The 21711-nt window shown below is 46.7% G+C and overlaps 1 protein-coding gene across 1 annotated transcript in view; it reads right to left on the bottom strand.

Moving 5' to 3' along the window:
- The window catches only part of LOC119382366 (transient-receptor-potential-like protein), a 604781-nt gene that overhangs the window by 22691 nt on the left and 560379 nt on the right, over positions 1 to 21711 (bottom strand). The window lies entirely within an intron of this gene.

Below are 21711 nucleotides of genomic sequence, written 5' to 3' on the forward strand. Positions count from 1 at the left end.
CACAAACAGGAAATGGAGAAAACGCAAAGTTGTCTTGTCGAAACGTTTGGCGTTTTGATGGAGCCTGTTGAGTGACCTCATGCTTCTTTTTTGTTTGGATTAAGGAAAAATGGGCCAGCACTGATCATAGCGTTTTTACGCGTACCTGGGAAATGTGCGTTGTGGACTGTGCGTGCGCAATGCAAGACCATCTTAGGAAACCGTACCTACACGTAGTTACCAGGCCTGGTAAAGTATTCTACTGCCCAGCAGCGCATTACTTCCAGCTGCGTCGGAAAAAAAAATACTGGGCCAGCTACGCACTTGTGGTGATGAAACAGCAGTGAGCTACCCTTCCGCCATTCCCTCCACCTCAGCTGCACACCATTCCTCCTAAGCCTCACTTCTCTCACGTAATTCCTCTAGTATAGACGGCTATGCTACGCTATGCCCTCTCCCCTCCTTGCTATAGTATACTATCCATGGCTCTGTTCTGCTTTCTCTATCTCTTTTTAAATGCGAAGCATTTCTTAGCGAACTTCTGCGACTTTGAGCGTATCTATCTATCTATCTATCTATCTATCTATCTATCTATCTATCTATCTATCTATCTATCTATCTATCTATCTATCTATCTATCTATCTATCTATCTATCTATCTATCTATCTATCTATCTATCTATCTATCTATCTATCTAGCAGCCTACGACTTTGTGCTCTCCTGGCCGTTTCGCTAATCTGATGTATACCAAAATTGGTGTGTCATAACATGGCCTTATTACGAACATAAGTGACAGGTCATATGATGAAAATCATGACACGCTTGTCATGAACAGCATGATTTACATTCCACGGCCTTTGGACTCCCTGGCCGTTCCGTTAATCGGATGTGTACCAAAATTGGTGTGTCATAACATGGCCTTATCACGAACATAAATGACAGGTCATATCATGAAAATCATGACACGCATGTCATGAACAGCATGATTTACATTCCACGGCCTTTGGGCTCTTGCGGCCGTTCCGTTAATTTCATATATACCAAAATTGGTACGGCGTGACAAGAGTTCATGACCAACATAATGACAGGTCCTAACATGCAAATCATGACGGGCATGTCATGTGCAGCATGATTTACATGACGTGGTCTCGGGGCGCTCGCGGCCTTTAAATGAAGTGATACATACGAAAACTGGTATGACGAGACATGTCTCTATGACGAACATAACTGACACGTGGTAACATGAAAATCATGATATGCATGTCATGTATGACATGATTTACATACCACGCTCATGGCGCACTCGCGGCCGTTTCGCTAGATCGATATACACCAAAATTGGTACTGTGCGATGTGACTTTATGAAGAACATGAATAACAGGTGGTAGCATGAAAACCATGACATCCATGACATGTATGTCATGATTTACATGCCACGCTTATGGTGCATTCGCGTCCGTTTCGCTTGCGTGATGTACACCAAAATTGGTGTTACGCGACACGACAGTATGACGAACGTAAGTGAGATGTTGTAGCATGAAAATCATGACATGCAAGTCATGTACGACCTGATTTACATGCCACGCTCATGATGCGCTAGCGGCAGTTTCAGTAGATTGATATACACCAAAATTGGTATTGCGCGATGTGACTGTATGAAGAACATGAATGACAGTTGGTAAGTTGAAAACCATGACATGCATGTCATGTATGTCATGGCTTAATTGCCACGCTCATGATGCATTCGCGGCCGCTTCGCTAGCTCGATGTACACCAAAATTGTTATTGCGCGAAGCGATTGTATGACGAAGGTAAATGAGACGTGGTAACATGAAAATCATGACAAGCATGACATGCACGACATGATTTACATGTCATGCTCATGACACACTCGTGCCGTTTCGCTTGCTTGACATACACCAAATTGGTATTGCGCGACGCGACTGCATGACGAACGTAAATGAGAGGTGGTAACATGGAAATCATGACATGCAGGTTATGTATGTCATGATTTACATGCCGCGCTCATTGTGCATTCCCGGCCGTTTCGCTAGCTTGGTATACACCAAAATTGGTATTGCGCGACGCCACTGTATGACGAAGGTAAATGAGACGTGGTAACATGAAAATCATGACATGCATGACATGCACGACATGATTTACATGTCATGCTCATGACGCACTCGTGCCGTTTCGCTTGCTTGACATACACCAAAATTGGTATTGCGCGACGCGACTGCATGACGAACGTAAATGAGAGGTGGTAACATGGAAATCATGACATGCAGGTTATGTATGTCATGACTTACATGCCACGCTCATGGTGCATTCGCGGCCGTTTCGATAGCTTGATATACACCAAAACTGGTATTGCGCGATGAGACTGTATGATGAACATTAGTGACAGGTGGTAACATGAAAAACCACAATATTCATGTCATGTATGGCATGATTTACATGCTCTACTCATGGTGCACTCGCGGCCATTTCGCTCCTTTGATATACACCAAAATTGGTATTGCGCGATGTGACTGTATGACGAACATAAATGAGAGGTCTTAACATGCGAATCATGTTATGCATGTCATGTATGGTATGATTTACATGCCACTGTCATGGTGCGCTTCCGGCCGTTTTGTTAACGTGATATATACCAAAATTGGTATGACATGACACGAGTGCGTGATGAACATAAACGACAGGTCATGCATTTATATACCAGAATATGCGTTTCATTGGCATGGTGTAGACTAGATTGTGCATGCATGCGTGCATGGCAAACATGCGATATATGGTGGACTAGATGCCATGGCATGAATGATTTCATTTGGCTCAAAGACAACCAAGGCGATGTATGCAGCTATTTGCTGGCTGCTTCGCATTACATCGATTCCCACAGTGCGTGGGATCTGCCGAATTTTTGTTTTACTCATTTCTTCTTTCTGCTTCTCCTTGCTCTGGTAATCTCACCTATAGCAGCGCAGTCATAGGGTTTGCATAAATGCTTGCACTGCTAGCGTGCCTGGATAGCCGCGTGGTTACGACACTCGCCTTCCGCCGCGTGGTTACGAACATGGGTGCCCAGGTTCGAATCCCTCCTTGCCAAGAAATTTTATTTCATTTATTTTTTCTACCTCCTTTCCTTCCTCCAATGCGTTGCTAGGCGCAGGCATGCCAGGTGGTTGCTAGGCAAAGCGCAGAGCCCGGCGAGATTCTGCAAACGATCCGGCGCCTCGAGCGTAAACATCTCCGCTGTTAAAACACCATAGAGGCGCCGTGTCGGACGATGAGTGACGTACCATATGTAGTATTGCGTGGTAGAAGGTGGAATTGCCCCAGGCCTGACGGCATATGAACAAGTGCATGGGCTTCCCACCAATTACGAATGGGCTCAGACACAATTCATAACCACTGTCAGCAATAGCTTGAACAAAGTTCGCAGATATATACGTGCGCCTATGCCTCACATAGTGGGTACTTCGCAAAATGGTGAATTATGGCGCAGCTTCGCAAGTGTACTTGAGAGCGCGCACAGACGTTTCTTCCACGGTTGAGGCGTCCATCGAGAGGCCAAGCATGTGAGACCGAATGACGCAATCCAAACTTTCTTCACACTTGTAGATCATACAATGCCTGAGTAGATGCGCCTTTGTTAAAGGGGTGGTGCCATCAAATTTCAAGGCTATAACAAGCCTGTTGTGGGTTTCCTCTGTATGTAAGGACACGCCATACGAAGGGTCGGACACAGCAAACGTTTAGAATACATTTTGATTCACCTCCAAAGTGTACCTAAATGCCCGTTCTCCCGACCGAAACCCATCGCTAGCGCGCCAACACTGACGTAGCTCTGTAGGATGGGCAACGAAAGTTGTAGTGGCGTCACACCAGATCTGCTGTAGTGACGTGAGTTACCTCCGGACCTGCGCCACCTCCGCAACGTACGTACCGGCTGTAGTTAACTAGAATATATTCTAGTTCACTATAGCACCGTCAAAGCATCGGTTGCTACATCATTCGCCGAGTTTCGATCCCTTCCTGGCTAAGTGCGTCACAGCCTTGTGTGGTCACGTGACCAAGACGCCTACACTTCTACGTCACTGCCCAACCTCGGCGCCCAGAAATCGAAACCGAAAGTTGTCCACATCAAAAGGTGATATTAAATTATTTGACGAGAATAAATGAATCTTGGTGCGTGCATCATGCTTCCTGGAGCTATAGGAAACGTTTACAGCAAAGAACGCGCAAGCCACAAATTTGGTGGCACCACCCCTTTAATGACAGAAAGTTTGTGCTTGGTCGCATCTTCCAGGTTTAGGCCGCCCCACACGACAGCGGTGTCATATAAACGCCGCGCATTTAACGGCCTGGAGTGCTTCTTGAGTCGATCAAGCCTGAGAGAATGCGCGGGCACAGCTCGGCTAGCTTGCGCTGAAAAGGCCACTGGCACAGCATGCGTATAGCAGATGCCTTGTTCACACTGCGTCCCATGTGCGCAGTTCTTGCCGGCTGTTCTTCTCGGGCCTTTTTTGGGGAGAGCTTCGGAGATCGAGCACCTGCTGCAACGAGCTTAGCCGAATGTTCATCAAAACTGACCTGCATGGTCGCATGGACTTGGCGATTCTTGGCAAAATCCTCTTTTAACCAGTTTTGAATGGGCAGAATCGCGTGGCTTTCTGCGACCAACGACCGAGGTATTTATCAAATGAAATTAAAATTTCTAAAGATTGCGTTCAATCACGAGAAGGAATTTCATGTGTAAAGAACATGTCCTTCCCATGTTGCTGAAAAGCTGTTAACATCTGTTGATTATAACCGCTGAACCTAAAACCGCAGTTCTTCTACAAAATAATTAAAAAGTCATCAACATATCAAAGACCTTTCAGAAAAATTTTCTGGTTACAAGCAGACTGTTGTAGGTTCGGTTCCTACCAGCGGCAAGTTGTTTTTTCATTCAGTTTAATTATTTTCTATTCATACCATGATTAGTGCACTGCAGTTAAAACGACAAGTAATGGCCCCTATGCCTCCCTTAGTTCGTTGGTTTGATTAGGTACGGAAAATTTGGTGCGTCGGTCATTAAAAAAACTGCAAAGTGGCTTTATTGTGGCCTCTTTTCAGAGGCCGGTCAACAATGACGGAAGCCATAAAAATTATGTAACTGGTCGACAATAGCGCCGACAACAGGGCCCAGCAAGGGTACATTACGAGGCCAGCAGTGCTGTAACCGAATATGGTGTGGCCAAGGTTGAAAACTTTCCGCCAGGGAAAATAAGTGAGAGGAAAGACGTGGGGAGAGAGTTCGTGAAGCTCGACCAGGTGGTCCTAAGCATGGCCAGACATGACAGGCTCGGGTGATGCTGCTCACCAAACACTTCCTGACGCAGGGGGTTTAAACAGACGCGTTCGTTGGTAAAGGACTCATCCTATCGACAATTAGGGCATACCACCTGAACACTCACAATGGGAAGCGCCATTTGAGGTGTCGTCTAGGCGTTTTGCTTTAGCGCGTGTCTTGATTTGCGACGTTGTTTTTTCTTCTGGCTTGGTTCATAGTTTTATGGGGTTGTCCGGTGCATATGAACACATCACTCTCAACAGGTGTCACGTTATTCTGGAGGAGGCGTTAGTTGAATGCATAACGTTCTGTTGTGCCCAGCAAATGACACAGTACAATGACAGTTATGAACAGACTATACTTCGCGACAACTTTTCTTGGCACCACTGTGGAAGCTACGGAGGCAAAGTGCCTGCATGCGCGCGCGCCAGGAAATGGTACCTATATTTATTTTCTAATTCGAAAAGTTACCTAGCTCAAATAAATAAAGAATTGTTCATTATAAAAACAGAACGAGTATGGGAAGCCGTTCGTAAAAAAAAGTTATTGTAAACTTAAATTTCGTTTCTGTCTTTTTTATTTCTTGGACAGCACCGCGTTTTCCTCACGCCTGCTCTCTCAGTAAACATGGCGTCCGTGATGCCGGCTGAACCGTGTGCGGCCGCAAACTCGCCGTTTTGTTCTCCGAAGGAGCTGTACACTAAATGTGACAAAAAGTGGCTATCAAAGCAGACCACGGCAAGTTATCTGCAACGTCTACGCTGGAGTGAGGTGCCGTCAGCCTTACTTGTCTACAAATGCAGTGTGCCAGACTGTCGCCGAGCTCACCAGAGTGAGCGAGCGAACAGTTAAGCGGGTCAAGGCTCAAGCTCTGCGGGCCCCACTTGCCTCCCCAAAGCGCAAGAAATTGAATTTCTCGGGCTGCGTCGCAAAGTGCACAGCTACTTCATGCGCACTGAAATACCTACGGCAGAGAAGCTACGCAACGACGTGACCAGCGACCCTGACATGGACATGCCGACCATCAGCACTCGTACGATCCAAAGAATGCTGAACGACTTGGGGTTCGCCTTCCGAAAAAGAACAAGGAATTCCGCGTTGCTCGAGAGAGACGACATCGTTGCTTGGCGTCGAAAGTACCTCCGTACCATCCGAGAAATGCGGAGGCAGCGACGGTAAGTTCTTACGTTCTTTTTATTTCTGCGAAATTTCTGTTCACGACGCCTGATTGTTGGTAAAAAAGTTGACGCGAATGGTGAGCATGCGTGTTGACCAACTGGTTAGCGAAAACAATAGGTGTGCTTTGCATTTGTGATTGCCAAACGTGTGCTATTGACGTGAGTGATTGAAAGCCTTACATAATCCTGACTTAAGTCGCAGCGAAATTCCCCATTAAGATAGGGTGGCTGTTCATGCTTGCGCTTGTACGGTAAATAATAGTATTCGCCGAGGATTCAGTTGCATGTGGTGTAGATTTAACTCAGCGTTGTGTATTGCAGCATTTCCCGTAGCATCGTTTGAGAAGACTTACTGCCGTTTTTCCGCGTAGGGGCAAGGAATCTCAATGGCTTGGAGAAAGGAATAGCTAGTGATGACCCTCGGAATTGTAGATGTTATTGAGCGAATACGCTGCGCACGTAATTGGGGATTGGGGACGTGGTAGCATCAGCTTTGATGTAGAGCCTGCAGGGGCGTAGGCAGAAACTTTTTACGGAGGGGAGGGGGGCACCACTTTCGTCTGAGCTGGGGGCCGGGCCGGACTATGTGGTCGAGTGTCATTTTGTGCTCTGTATTCCGTGGAAGAAAAAAAATTAGGGGGCGAAGGGGGGCACAGGCCCGGAGTGCTGCCCTCTGGCTACGCTTCTGGCTGCCTGAAACAAGTTTCCTAAACATTGGTTTCAGTCTTTCACAGAGAGTTTTGCCAGCTTATCTATGTTATATGTATTCACATAGGTTTTGTCAGTGCACATTTTTTTTGCCCTTAAACAAAGGCATAACCTCGGATGAAGGCTGTCTGTTTGTTAATGGGCTCCTTGTAGTGAAAGTGCGCTGTTAACAATAAGACTGTTTTCTCTTTTACAGGACCATCTACTACCTTGATGAGACCTGGGTAAATGCCGGCCATACAAAGGGGAGAGTTTGGACAGACACCAGCGTGTTGACTCGGAAAGACGCATTTCATCAAGGGCTCTCAACTGGCCTCCGTGCATGCCGAGCGGTAAAGGAGGACGCCTAATCGTTTTGCATGCTGGAAGTGCAGAAGGCTTTGTTGATGGAGTTGCCCTAGTTTTCTGTGCCAAGATGGGCGCTGGTGATTACCACACAGAAATGGATGCTTCGCGTTTCCAGAAATGGTTTGTTCAACAGCTGCTACCGAACATCAAGCCACACAGTGTGATCGTGATGAATAATGCGCCATATCACAGTGCTCAGGTTGAAAAGCTACCAAGCTCATCATCCAGAAAAGCGGAAATCCAGTCCTGGTTGATATCGAAAAATATTCCTTTTTCGGATGACCAACTGAAAAGTGAACTGCTGCAGCTCGTTGAGCAGAATAAGCATCTTTTCCTTGCTTACCAGGTTGACAAACTTGCCAGTGCTGCCGGGCATGAGGTTGTGCGCTTGCCTCCTTACCACTGTGAGCTAAATCCTATAGAGCTTGTATGGAGCTAAGTAAAAGGCTATGTTGCTTCAAGGAACACAGACTTCAAGATTGAATCTGTCGAGAAGCTGCTGCAGGAAGGAATCGCAAGTGTGACCCAACAGAACTGGCTCCATGACTGCACTCACGTGATGAGGCTTGAGGATGAGGCATGGGAGCGTGATGGCATTATAGACAGCCAAACAGACAGTCTCATCATATCTTTGTGCACAGACTCAAGTTCTTCAGATGAGTCGAGCAGCTCCGACATGAGTGGAATTGATGAACTGCCGTGACATCTCCATGTGTGCCTTGCCAATGCTTCGAGCAAATGATTGCACATGTACCTAACCAGAAAGTGCGATATTGTTTCTGAGGACTACCGGTCACTGCTGTTTCTTTACATTTTTATCGCTTATTCAATGCATTGTGATTTTACCTGCTGATCTCTTTTGTTGCACTTCATGCATGTTCTGATTACGTTATCGTGATGTGATAATGACTACTGGGATTTTGTGTGCCAAAACCACGTTGTGATTATGAGGCATGCTGTGCTTGAGGTTGTACAGATTTTGACCTCTGGGCGTTGTTTAACGTGCACCCAAATATAAGTACACGGGCATCTGGCATTTCCCGTTCACTGAAATGCAACACGCTCAAACATGAGCCTTTTGTGTCAGCAGCCAGGTAATGTAAGCATTGTACCGTCACGGTGGCTGGGATGTGATTATCTTAGTCGTGAATGTTAATGTTATATGCTGCATCAGCGAGATCTACATTGCTTAGTTGAGACTTGAAATGTTCGAAATAAGGCTCCGTTTTCTTTTTGATCTCATGTTAATGGCGCTTGCTGCCTTGTTTCATTTCTGTCACAATGCGACCTGAAATTGTGATACCACTAGGCATTTTTGTGTTTTATTTACTGTTTTACTGAGTTATTCTACCCTGGCTTTCCATGTTACCAATGTGTTCCTACTCTTGCGTATTTAGATTTGTTTATTAGAAATGGTTATTCTGCCGAGCAATACCAGTGACCATTGTGATAATTTTGATGCATCAGTGGAGCATCTCCTTATAGAATGCCCGAAATATGAAGAACAGCATTTTCGACTTAGTGATCGACTCATGAGACTTGACAAACGACCACTCTCAATTTGCAAGGTATGGAGTATCGCCAAATCCTGGCAATCAAAGACGGGCTATGAGTGCTCTTTGGGATTTTTTAATTAATACAGACCTAATGAACTGCTTACGATTGTCATCGTTCTTTACTATCATAGCATTGTATTATTGAGAATACTTTCTAGTCATGTCATATGTCCTTGTATGGGAGACTGGCTGTGTAGGACTGCATGCGAGGTGTTATGTGACACAACCGTCTATGTGCTAGACTCTGCCCTTGGACTCTGCAAGTGCGAAGTTGTACGACGCATGTTGCATATGTGCATGTTCAGCTGATTGTCTTTCTTTTTCTATTTTTGTTTGTTTCCATTTTTCTTGTTATGGCCTCTTTCTTCTTGTTGGTGAGATAACCGGCTCTAATGTAGCCTACCTTCTCATGTTATTTTTTTTCTATTTAAATAAATAAAGTTTGAGCTCGAATGAGTCTGGTCAAGAAAAGGTTTAGATAGTCCGGATGAGGGAAATTTGGTGAGCCTTAGTCACAGTGAGCTCTCGGAGCAAAATATTTTAGATGTGAAGCATCTTATAGCGGAGTTCAATCCGGTGGTGGTGGTGTGCGGCGTGACCACCCTTACTGCGCATCCGCAAACCCTCTCCACTTCCCCTCTCCACTTCCCCGCTCCCTCCCCTCTCTCCTCCCCTCCCCTTTCCCCCTCCCTCTCTCCTCCCCTCCCCTTTCCCCCTCCCTCTCTCCACATCACCTCGCGCCTTCCCTTTCTTCCTTCCCCTTCCCCTCCCCTATACCTTTCCCCTCCCCCTCTCCTTCCCCCGTCTCCACATCTCTCCACTCCTCCTCTCCCCTCCCCTCTCTCCTCCCCTCCCCCTCTCCTTCCCCCGTCTCCACATCTCTCCACCCCTCCTCTCCCCTCCCCTCTCCCCTCCCCTCCCCTTTCCCCTCTCCCCTCCCCCTCTCCACATCACCTCTCCCCTTCCCTTTCCCCCTCACCACTCCACCTCTGAAACGCGCGCTCTACATGCCGAAACACTGCTTCGCATCGCCTCATGGAGATGGTGTGATTTTTCTTGAGTAAGTGAGCTCCAGTTCTTTTTTTTGCCGACCTATGGTCACAAGCGCGAAATCTCAGTTGCCATGGATTTCCAGCTGAACGTTGTTATGTTTATGTTCTGTGTCGTGACTCACACGTGTAAAATGTCATGTTGACATCGAGTGCCAGCAAAAGATTATAATGGTTATCATATTCTATGTCACAAGTGCATTAGTGTTATCAGTGTCCGCAAAAAGTTATGGTTATCACGTTCTGTGCCATAAGTGCAAAACCATATGTTGACACAGAGTGCCCAAAATATTGTATTCTCCACCGCGGAAAAGCTTTCTTATTTGCGCTTGAAAGCCTATGTGGAAATGCTTTTGTTGTCGGATATAATGATTAATTTGAAAAAATGTAAAGTGATTTGTGAATTAGACAAGACTGATTTGTTAACGAAGGTTCTGGAAAATCCTGATTTAGAGCAACAAGAACTTTTGGTCTTTTTGTCCGCGATGTGCCTCCTTGTGCTGTAAAATATATTACTTGCCTTTTGCTTTCGTGCTCTTTCATATGATGCCTGGATGCAATGGAATAAAAGATATTAGCGATTTTTTATGCTTTATTTTTTTCTACCAGTGACAATCGCTATTATGGACAATACCTGTTACATACTGCATATACAGATGAAAAAACATCGGTGGCCGTTATGCTCTGTGAAGGTGTGTGACCAGCGATGCTTCATAAAATAATCTGCGTCACTCTCTTTTTAATTAAGCGTGCTCTCTCTTTAAATCTAAACTCAATTCAACGGCATCATGGTACTTGCATTCCGTATTTATTCGAATGCAATGCGAGCTTTTTCTCCAAATTTTTTCTACTAAAGTCGCCCTCGCGTTACAATCGAGCAAACACCATATTCAGGCTGCGGTGTGCGCTTGGCGGCGTTCATAATATTGCCATTCGGGCTTCACCCGCAACGACTGTTTGGAATGCTCCGCGCAGACCGCGATGCGATGTTCCAGAAGCGTCACGATTGTTTTAGATCTTTCCGTTAAGATTGCGCGCGGTACGCGAATAGTCTAGAGTTTACGTGGCCACCAGCGATAACGCTGGAACATTCGATAGAACATGTATAAAAGCCGACACGCTTTACCACTTGTCAAAATTATTGACGGACGACGCTCTGACTGACTCGTTTCCCGCCCACAAGTTCGGCCAAATAAAGAGTTTCATCTTCGACACGCCCACTGCTGCCTTCGTTAAAGTAACAAACCCGTGACAATATACAGTACAGTAGGTAGGTGCATCTACGCACACTGATAACAATTTCACTATGGCCCCATTCTGCATTAACGTCGAAGTCTGGGTCAGTTGGTACATGACGCTGAAGCAAAAACCAGTCAAAAAGACGCCGGACAAGGGGAAGAAGTGACACACACAAGGACTGGACTAGCAACTGTGCTTTATTAGCTGACAGCACCTCCCAGAAAAACCACGGCGCATGCGCTAATCACGTAAAACCATGAAGTCAAAATCCAAAACAAGAAAAAGCAAAAGCAGAAATTGGCCTACATAACGGCCAAGAATCTACCGCCAGAGTGACAGGAACTCGCATTCCTTCTGCAGTAATGAAATAGACGTACTGCTTACACAATCATCGCGGTGCGTGTTTATATGATAAGCCTCAAGGATTTCGCGCTCCTCCTTGCCCCTACCTCTACCTAAAATCTTAACATTGGAAAACAGCGGCACACAACCACAGATCTGGCAGTGGCGGGGAAGATTAGCCCCGTCTGACGTGTTCAACGAATTGTGGTGCTCGCGCAGTCGTTCATTCAAGCATCGGCCAGTTTGGCCGATGTATACTTTTTCGCATGTTAGCGGAATCGCATACACAACATGTTTCGCGCAGGTAGTGTACTTAGTTTTATGCCGAGTAGAACACACCTGAGTGCTAGTGTTTCCGCGAGCAACACGTGCACACAGCGCGGAAAGTTTGCAAGGCGCCGAAAAGACAACATCTACGCCCTGTCTCAGAGCGACTTTTTTCACATTGTGGGAAACCTTATGTATGTAAGGCATCACTACAACACTCTTCCGCTGGGAATCAATTGGTTCTGGACGTCTAATCGCCGACCTTTTCACCTTTTGCAGCAGCGTTTCTGCTACAGCTGTCAAGACCTGCCTGGGAAAACCCGCTGCTTCCAAGCGCTCAACCTGACAGTCAAAACTCGACTTAACGCAGTGGTGGCAACTCTTCTGCAGTGCATTACGGAAGCAGTTACTCGCGATCCCTCTCTTAACAATTTTTGAGTGCGCGGACGAGTAGGGTAACAAGGATTTCTTGCTCCTGGGAGAAAAGCACCAGCACAAATGTCCATCATCCCTAAAAGTAAGCAAAAGATCCAAAAACCTAATGGAATTGTCAACCGGAAGTTCATGAGTAAAAGATAGGGCGTTAGAGCAACCTCGGAAGTAACTCAGAACTTGTTTTGCCGCCAGTGTGACGGTGTCATTAGATGATAACTTTAAAATGATCAAGAAATCATCAACATATCTAAAGATATGACAAACACGTGAATCATGAAGAGAGCCCTGAAGCAGGTTGTCAAACTTGGCTAAAAATATCTGGCAAAGAATCGGTGCTACGCACGCCCCAATACAAATTCCTTTTTTCTGTAAGAACTGCGAGCCATTGAATTCCACGACCGTGGAAGAAAGATACATAGTTAACAGTTCAAGGAACGCGTCAACGGACAACCCACAGGCATTTTGAAAGGAAACAGGACCATTCTGATCAATCAGTTCACGCACAGCTAAAAACAGTTCACCATGGGGGATGCTATAAAACAAGTCCTCTATATCAACAGAGAACGCACCATTGGCGCCTGGGAATCCTTTCCTGAGCAGCTCAACAACACCAGAGGAGTCCGCTACACTGTAAGGATCCTGCACGGTCAAGGATCGCAGATAGCGCTGCAGAAACTGGCCCACAACCTTCTGCCACGTGTCCGCCTCTGTCACAATAGCCCTCAACGGGCAATCCGGCTTATGGGTTTTTGCGGTGAAAAACACCCGAAGAAGTTTGCCTTTGCAAGAACTCACCTTCTGTGACAAGGTAACCAGAGTGTGCTCCTTTAGGAAGCTGACCACTGAGGACTTCAGTTTTGAAGGCTTGTGTTGTGAAGGCAAGAAGTTCTTAGCAATGGCTTCCGAGGCTTTTTTACCAAAGCTTCCCGTGGGAAGAACCACGAACCCCCCTTCCTTGTCCGCTTCAAGTAGCGTGAGGTCGTTGTCAACGAAATGATTCACAACGCGGTGAAGCGCCCCCGAGCTCTTCTTGGGTCGACAGTCGACGCCCTTGCAGAGAGCATCGATTCCTTCGGACAAAACACGCTGCTGCTCATCCTTCTCAGCCTTCTGAGCTACACGGCGAACACTCGCAAGAAGTTCATGCCCGCTGATTCTTGGCTCCAAGCTGAACTTGGGGCCCTTCTGAAGAAGGTCATTCACAACTGGTGGTACCGAGACTCCCTCCAGAAAGGTAACGCTGTCACTGTGGACCTGTGGCCGTATTTTCTTAGGTAAAGACCGCCGCACTTGATGCCATAACACCTCAGTAGCTTGGCTTGCCATGCGACGATGTTCTTGCAGAGAACGGACGCCAGCGGAGTCGCTATGCCCAGAAAGGCACAAAATTCGAAGACAATCATGCAAAAACCGCACCTGTCTCCAGCACTCCGATTTCCAGATCTTGGTCATACGCTTCCAGTGGCCTGAAGAAGGCTCCAATAACCCGAAGAAAGCAACAAGCTCCTTTGGGGCCGAGTTCACCTTGATGCAATGGGACAGAACGCGAGCTCGGCAAGTGAGGAGCGCAATGGTGCTAACACACTTAGTGGCCTGGCTTCCGGAAGAATGCACATTTAGAAAGGTACCCAGCGAAGAAGAAATATAATGCAATAACGTCGAAGTCTGGGTCAGTTGGTACATGACGCTGAAGCAAAAACCAGTCAAAAAGACGCCGGACAAGGGGAAGAAGTGACACACACAAGGACTGGACTAGCAACTGTGCTTTATTAGCTGACAGCACCTCCCAGAAAAACCACGGTGCATGCGCTAATCACGTAAAACCATGAAGTCAAAACCCAAAACAAGAAAAAGCAAAAGCAGAAATTGGCCTACATAACGGCCAAGAATCTACCGCCAGAGTGACAGGAACTCGCATTCCTTCTGCAGTAATGAAATAGACGTACTGCTTACACAATCATCGCGGTGCGTGTTTATATGATAAGCCTCAAGGATTTCGCGCTCCTCCTTGCCCCTACCTCTACCTAAAATCTTAACATTGGAAAACAGCGGCACACAACCACAGATCTGGCAGTGGCGGGGAAGATTAGCCCCGTCTGACGTGTTCAACGAATTGTGGTGCTCGCGCAGTCGTTCATTCAAGCATCGGCCAGTTTGGCCGATGTATACTTTTTCGCATGTTAGCGGAATCGCATACACAACATGTTTCGCGCAGGTAGTGTACTTAGTTTTATGCCGAGTAGAACACACCTGAGTGCTAGTGTTTCCGCGAGCAACACGTGCACACAGCGCGGAAAGTTTGCAAGGCGCCGAAAAGACAACATCTACGCCCTGTCTCAGAGCGACTTTTTTCACATTGTGGGAAACCTTATGTATGTAAGGCATCACTACAACACTCTTCCGCTGGGAATCAATTGGTTCTGGACGTCTAATCGCCGACCTTTTCACCTTTTGCAGCAGCGTTTCTGCTACAGCTGTCAAGACCTGCCTGGGAAAACCCGCTGCTTCCAAGCGCTCAACCTGACAGTCAAAACTCGACTTAACGCAGTGGTGGCAACTCTTCTGCAGTGCATTACGGAAGCAGTTACTCGCGATCCCTCTCTTAACAATTTTTGAGTGCGCGGACGAGTAGGGTAACAAGGATTTCTTGCTCCTGGGAGAAAAGCACCAGCACAAATGTCCATCATCCCTAAAAGTAAGCAAAAGATCCAAAAACCTAATGGAATTGTCAACCGGAAGTTCATGAGTAAAAGATAGGGCGTTAGAGCAACCTCGGAAGTAACTCAGAACTTGTTTTGCCGCCAGTGTGACGGTGTCATTAGATGATAACTTTAAAATGATCAAGAAATCATCAACATATCTAAAGATATGACAAACACGTGAATCATGAAGAGAGCCCTGAAGCAGGTTGTCAAACTTGGCTAAAAATATCTGGCAAAAAATCGGTGCTACGCACGCCCCAATACAAATTCCTTTTTTCTGTAAGAACTGCGAGCCATTGAATTCCACGACCGTGGAAGAAAGATACATAGTTAACAGTTCAAGGAACGCGTCAACGGACAACCCACAGGCATTTTGAAAGGAAACAGGACCATTCTGATCAATCAGTTCACGCACAGCTAAAAACAGTTCACCATGGGGGATGCTATAAAACAAGTCCTCTATATCAACAGAGAACACGTCAGACGGGGCTAATCTTCCCCGCCACTGCCAGATCTGTGGTTGTGTGCCGCTGTTTTCCAATGTTAAGATTTTAGGTAGAGGTAGGGGCAAGGAGGAGCGCGAAATCCTTGAGGCTTATCATATAAACACGCACCGCGATGATTGTGTAAGCAGTACGTCTATTTCATTACTGCAGAAGGAATGCGAGTTCCTGTCACTCTGGCGGTAGATTCTTGGCCGTTATGTAGGCCAATTTCTGCTTTTGCTTTTTCTTGTTTTGGGTTTTGACTTCATGGTTTTACGTGATTAGCGCATGCACCGTGGTTTTTCTGGGAGGTGCTGTCAGCTAATAAAGCACAGTTGCTAGTCCAGTCCTTGTGTGTGTCACTTCTTCCCCTTGTCCGGCGTCTTTTGACTGGTTTTTGCTTCAGCGTCATGTACCGACTGACCCAGACTTCGACGTTATTGCATTATATTTCTTCTTCGCTGGGTACCTTTCTAAATGTGCATTCTTCCGGAAGCCAGGCCACTAAGTGTGTTAGCACCATTGCGCTCATCACTTGCCGAGCTCGCGTTCTGTCCCATTGCATCAAGGTGAACTCGGCCCCAAAGGAGCTTGTTGCTTTCTTCGGGTTATTGGAGCCTTCTTCAGGCCACTGGAAGCGTATGACCAAGATCTGGAATCGGAGTGCTGGAGACAGGTGCGGTTTTTGCATGATTGTCTTCGAATTTTGTGCCTTTCTGGGCATAGCGACTCCGCTGGCGTCCGTTCTCTGCAAGAACATCGTCGCATGGCAAGCCAAGCTACTGAGGTGTTATGGCATCAAGTGCGGCGGTCTTTACCTAAGAAAATACGGCCACAGGTCCACAGTGACAGCGTTACCTTTCTGGAGGGAGTCTCGGTACCACCAGTTGTGAATGACCTTCTTCAGAAGGGCCCCAAGTTCAGCTTGGAGCCAAGAATCAGCGGGCATGAACTTCTTGCGAGTGTTCGCCGTGTAGCTCAGAAGGCTGAGAAGGATGAGCAGCAGCGTGTTTTGTCCGAAGGAATCGATGCTCTCTGCAAGGGCGTCGACTGTCGACCCAAGAAGAGCTCGGGGGCGCTTCACCGCGTTGTGAATCATTTCGTTGACAACGACCTCACGCTACTTGAAGCGGACAAGGAAGGGGGGTTCGTGGTTCTTCCCACGGGAAGCTTTGGTAAAAAAGCCTCGGAAGCCATTGCTAAGAACTTCTTGCCTTCACAACACAAGCCTTCAAAACTGAAGTCCTCAGTGGTCAGCTTCCTAAAGGAGCACACTCTGGTTACCTTGTCACAGAAGGTGAGTTCTTGCAAAGGCAAACTTCTTCGGGTGTTTTTCACCGCAAAAACCCATAAGCCGGATTGCCCGTTGAGGGCTATTGTGACAGAGGCGGACACGTGGCAGAAGGTTGTGGGCCAGTTTCTGCAGCGCTATCTGCGATCCTTGACCGTGCAGGATCCTTACAGTGTAGCGGACTCCTCTGGTGTTGTTGAGCTGCTCAGGAAAGGATTCCCAGGCGCCAATGGTGCGTTCTCTGTTGATATAGAGGACTTGTTTTATAGCATCCCCCATGGTGAACTGTTTTTAGCTGTGCGTGAACTGATTGATCAGAATGGTCCTGTTTCCTTTCAAAATGCCTGTGGGTTGTCCGTTGACGCGTTCCTTGAACTGTTAACTATGTATCTTTCTTCCACGGTCGTGGAATTCAATGGCTCGCAGTTCTTACAGGAAAAAGAAATTTGTATTGGGGCGTGCGTAGCACCGATTCTTTGCCAGATATTTTTAGCCAAGTTTGACAACCTGCTTCAGGGCTCTCTTCATGATTCACGTGTTTGTCATATCTTTAGATATGTTGATGATTTCTTGATCATTTTAAAGTTATCATCTAATGACACCGTCACACTGGCGGCAAAACAAGTTCTGAGTTACTTCCGAGGTTGCTCTAACGCCCTATCTTTTACTCATGAACTTCCGGTTGACAATTCCATTAGGTTTTTGGATCTTTTGCTTACTTTTAGGGATGATGGACATTTGTGCTGGTGCTTTTCTCCCAGGAGCAAGAAATCCTTGTTACCCTACTCGTCCGCGCACTCAAAAATTGTTAAGAGAGGGATCGCGAGTAACTGCTTCCGTAATGCACTGCAGAAGAGTTGCCACCACTGCGTTAAGTCGAGTTTTGACTGTCAGGTTGAGCGCTTGGAAGCAGCGGGTTTTCCCAGGCAGGTCTGACAGCTGTAGCAGAAACGCTGCTGCAAAAGGTGAAAAGGTCGGCGATTAGACGTCCAGAACCAATTGATTCCCAGCGGAAGAGTGTTGTAGTGATGCCTTACATACATAAGGTTTCCCACAATGTGAAAAAAGTCGCTCTGAGACAGGGCGTAGATGTTGTCTTTTCGGCGCCTTGCAAACTTTCCGCGCTGTGTGCACGTGTTGCTCGCGGAAACACTAGCACTCAGGTGTGTTCTACTCGGCATAAAACTAAGTACACTACCTGCGCGAAACATGTTGTGTATGCGATTCCGCTAACATGCGAAAAAGTATACATCGGCCAAACTGGCCGATGCTTGAATGAACGACTGCGCGAGCACCACAATTCGTTGAACACGTCAGACGGGGCTAATCTTCCCCGCCACTGCCAGATCTGTGGTTGTGTGCCGCTGTTTTCCAATGTTAAGATTTTAGGTAGAGGTAGGGGCAAGGAGGAGCGCGAAATCCTTGAGGCTTATCATATAAACACGCACCGCGATGATTGTGTAAGCAGTACGTCTATTTCATTACTGCAGAAGGAATGCGAGTTCCTGTCACTCTGGCGGTAGATTCTTGGCCGTTATGTAGGCCAATTTCTGCTTTTGCTTTTTCTTGTTTTGGGTTTTGACTTCATGGTTTTACGTGATTAGCGCATGCGCCGTGGTTTTTCTGGGAGGTGCTGTCAGCTAATAAAGCACAGTTGCTAGTCCAGTCCTTGTGTGTGTCACTTCTTCCCCTTGTCCGGCGTCTTTTTGACTGGTTTTTGCTTCAGCCCATTCTGCATGTATACGTGCTGCTAAACGGTCTAGCGATGCGAGCAAGCGAAACCGAAACTGGAACTGAAACCGGCTGCAAGATGCCGAACTACTTGCGTAGTAACACAAATGTGCGGATGCCCCGCCTCCGTAGCCTTCGCTCCGATGCCAAGATAAGTTGTCGCCGAGTATAGTTGGTCATCGAAAATTTAACTACGGATCACACATGTCGGCTACCTATCTGTTATGAGTCATGGGCATTCAAGTGCGATTGCTAGGGGTGGGCGAATGCAATAGTATCTAGGTATGATAGAATATACTGAGATGTGAGGTATCTGAGATTCATATACAGATGCTAGCAGAAGAAATGTATCCGATACGATACTTGCCATCTGTGTCTTAAGATACTTCGATGCATTAGCTGGTCCCTCATTTAGTTCCATTGTGGGTGTTGCTGCAAGTTAGCAGTTTGCGGGGAAACATATTCACCGACATTCACAGCTTCTTCTGGCGCTATAAAATAGCGTAGACAACGACAGCGGTTTCCGTATGTCGCCTCTCCGCCACCACTGTTGACGCAAGAAGAAAGCACGAGCAGAGTAGGCTCCTGACTTGGAATATCTTCTGCTAACACGTGAGAATTTTTTTGGACCTTCCAACAGCATAACAGATCGCCACTGCGCAACAGGCGGGGCATAACGTCAACGCAGGTACGATGCGCAATCAGCCTCTGCCGTACGTGCCTGGAAACTCGGGTATTATTGAATTCCGGTCATGAATTGGCTTGCTTTTTACTGAGCGTTCGCCTATACCATTTCTCTTGTTGATCCATAATAGGTTGCATATGTTGTTGATAATAAGAATACTGAAAAACCGTTTTAAACGTACTATTTAGTGTCTTTATTTTTAGGCACTAATGCGCCACTGCAAACGCGTCTCATGGTACATATTACAGGGACTAGATACATGCTCATATCATCATTATCATGAAAGTGGTATATTAAATGCGAAGCATTTCTTAGCGAACCTCGGGCACTTTGGGCGTTTCTATCTACGTATCTATCTATCTCTCTATCTATCTAGCCGCCTACGTCTGGGCGCTCTCCTGGTCGTCTCCGTAACTTGTAATATAACAAAATTGGCACAGCAGGGGATCAGTGTATGACGAACACGATTCACTGGTCATAACATGAATAACGCAAAATACCTGTCGTGTACGTCATGAAACCCTTTCTCTCAGTCACGTGTGGCACATACCCGCATACCCGAGTTCATGTTATGCGGGTATGTGCCACAGGTGATACAAGTCTCAACCGACCCAGTAACCGCGAAGACACACATTGACATGCAAGGAAAGGGATAATAATAATAATAATTGTTGGGGTTTTATGTCGCAAAACCACGATATGTGAGAGACGCCATAGCGGAGGGCTCCGGAAATTTTGACCATCTCGTATTCTTTAACGTGCTCCGAGATCGCACAGTACACGGGCATCTCGCCTCCATCGAAATGCGACCGCCGCGGCCGGGATCGAACCCGCGACCTTCGGTTCAGCAGCCGAGCACCGTAACCGCTACACCACCGCGGCGGACACATCTACAACACCCCTGGAAGACGCTCAACTACCAGGCACTCGTTCACGTGGTGCAGAACGTGGACCACTACGATTACGCAAAAACCGGGGTCCATGCTGCCTGCAATAAATCTGCCGAGATAACCACGCCTCGCATCATTAGGTCTGGTGACTTCAACATTGATTTATCAAGACCCAACAACGCCTGGTCTTTATATTGCGTGAAAGGCGGCTTGAATGTGGGCATGCAGGGAATCAAGAGACCTCGCTGCCACGTCCATGACAGGAGACATCATATATCATTTCATCGTAAGAGACATCGGGGATTTCCACCAGCTGTGCTATACCTCGCACTTCACTACACTTAGACCCGCCGCAACCGCGATCACGAATGGATCCGATTCACAAGTCCGGTCCAGCTGCTGGTGCTCAGTGATCATAGTGATGATGACCTTGTTCAAGAACTGTCAACAACGTCTCCTACACATACACACAGGTTCGTGAAACGTGTGTGCGTTCTCCGTCATAACGGACAGGTATAAGCATAAGAACTGTAACTCAACTATAACAACTGCAACTGTGACTGTAACGTACGTCCAGTGCGCCTGCGCGTGCTACTCGGCTGTGTGTGTATCAGGGGAAACTTTCCTGAATGAAGCTTAGTTGCGAGTAACGCCTCTCCTGTGCGTATGTGTTTCTTCTTTGTGCTGTTCAGATTCGCGCTATCCAGTATTGAAGAACATAAGCACTAGATGTCAGCTTACCGCGTCTGGTGTCGGTAACAGCCATGTTGTTGTTGGCATCGTTGCGCAACTGTAAGAAACTGGTTATATAATACACATGCGACTCTTCAGCATATGAGTGTGTGTACCACTTCCACATTTCTCTAGCGTCATTCCGTAACGTTTCGCTCAATGTGAAAAATTACGCCACAGCCACCATCCCGCGCATGCTTCGCATAACATCGATGGCCAGGGTACGTGGGATCTGCCGAATTTTTGTGTTTAGAGCGATGCTTTAATGCGCGCGTAGTCTTAATTAGTCGTATGTTCATTAAAGCTTAAATTTGCGCTTGTTGTTCTTCACTAACGAATGACTGCAGTTTTGACAACGGACGAACAGAGAAAAGACAGATAACAAAGCAACAGACCCCAGTCTATCCCCTTTCTGGCCTCTTCCCATGGCAAAATTGTGGCGTGGCCTACGTTTTATGGTTGAAGGTTAGTTTGCAGTGGAGTAGTAGGCAGCGCACTGATGCTGGTTGACTTCGTATTCCCCACGCAATTAAATTATATATATTTATTTATTTATGTATTTATGTATTCATTGATGTATTTATGTATTTATTTATTTATTGTAAACCCAGGCTTTAAAGAGGGCAGGCCTTCGGACATACAAATATGCAACAGCCGATAATACCTTTACCACGCAAGATGATCCAGCTATTATTTGCCAAATGTCCATTGTCCTCATCCACTCTGATATGTACAGTATAATACCCAAAAAGTACTTC

The sequence above is a fragment of the Rhipicephalus sanguineus genome, chromosome 2 (assembly GCF_013339695.2).
Source record: "Rhipicephalus sanguineus isolate Rsan-2018 chromosome 2, BIME_Rsan_1.4, whole genome shotgun sequence".
Classification (NCBI taxonomy): domain Eukaryota; kingdom Metazoa; phylum Arthropoda; class Arachnida; order Ixodida; family Ixodidae; genus Rhipicephalus; species Rhipicephalus sanguineus.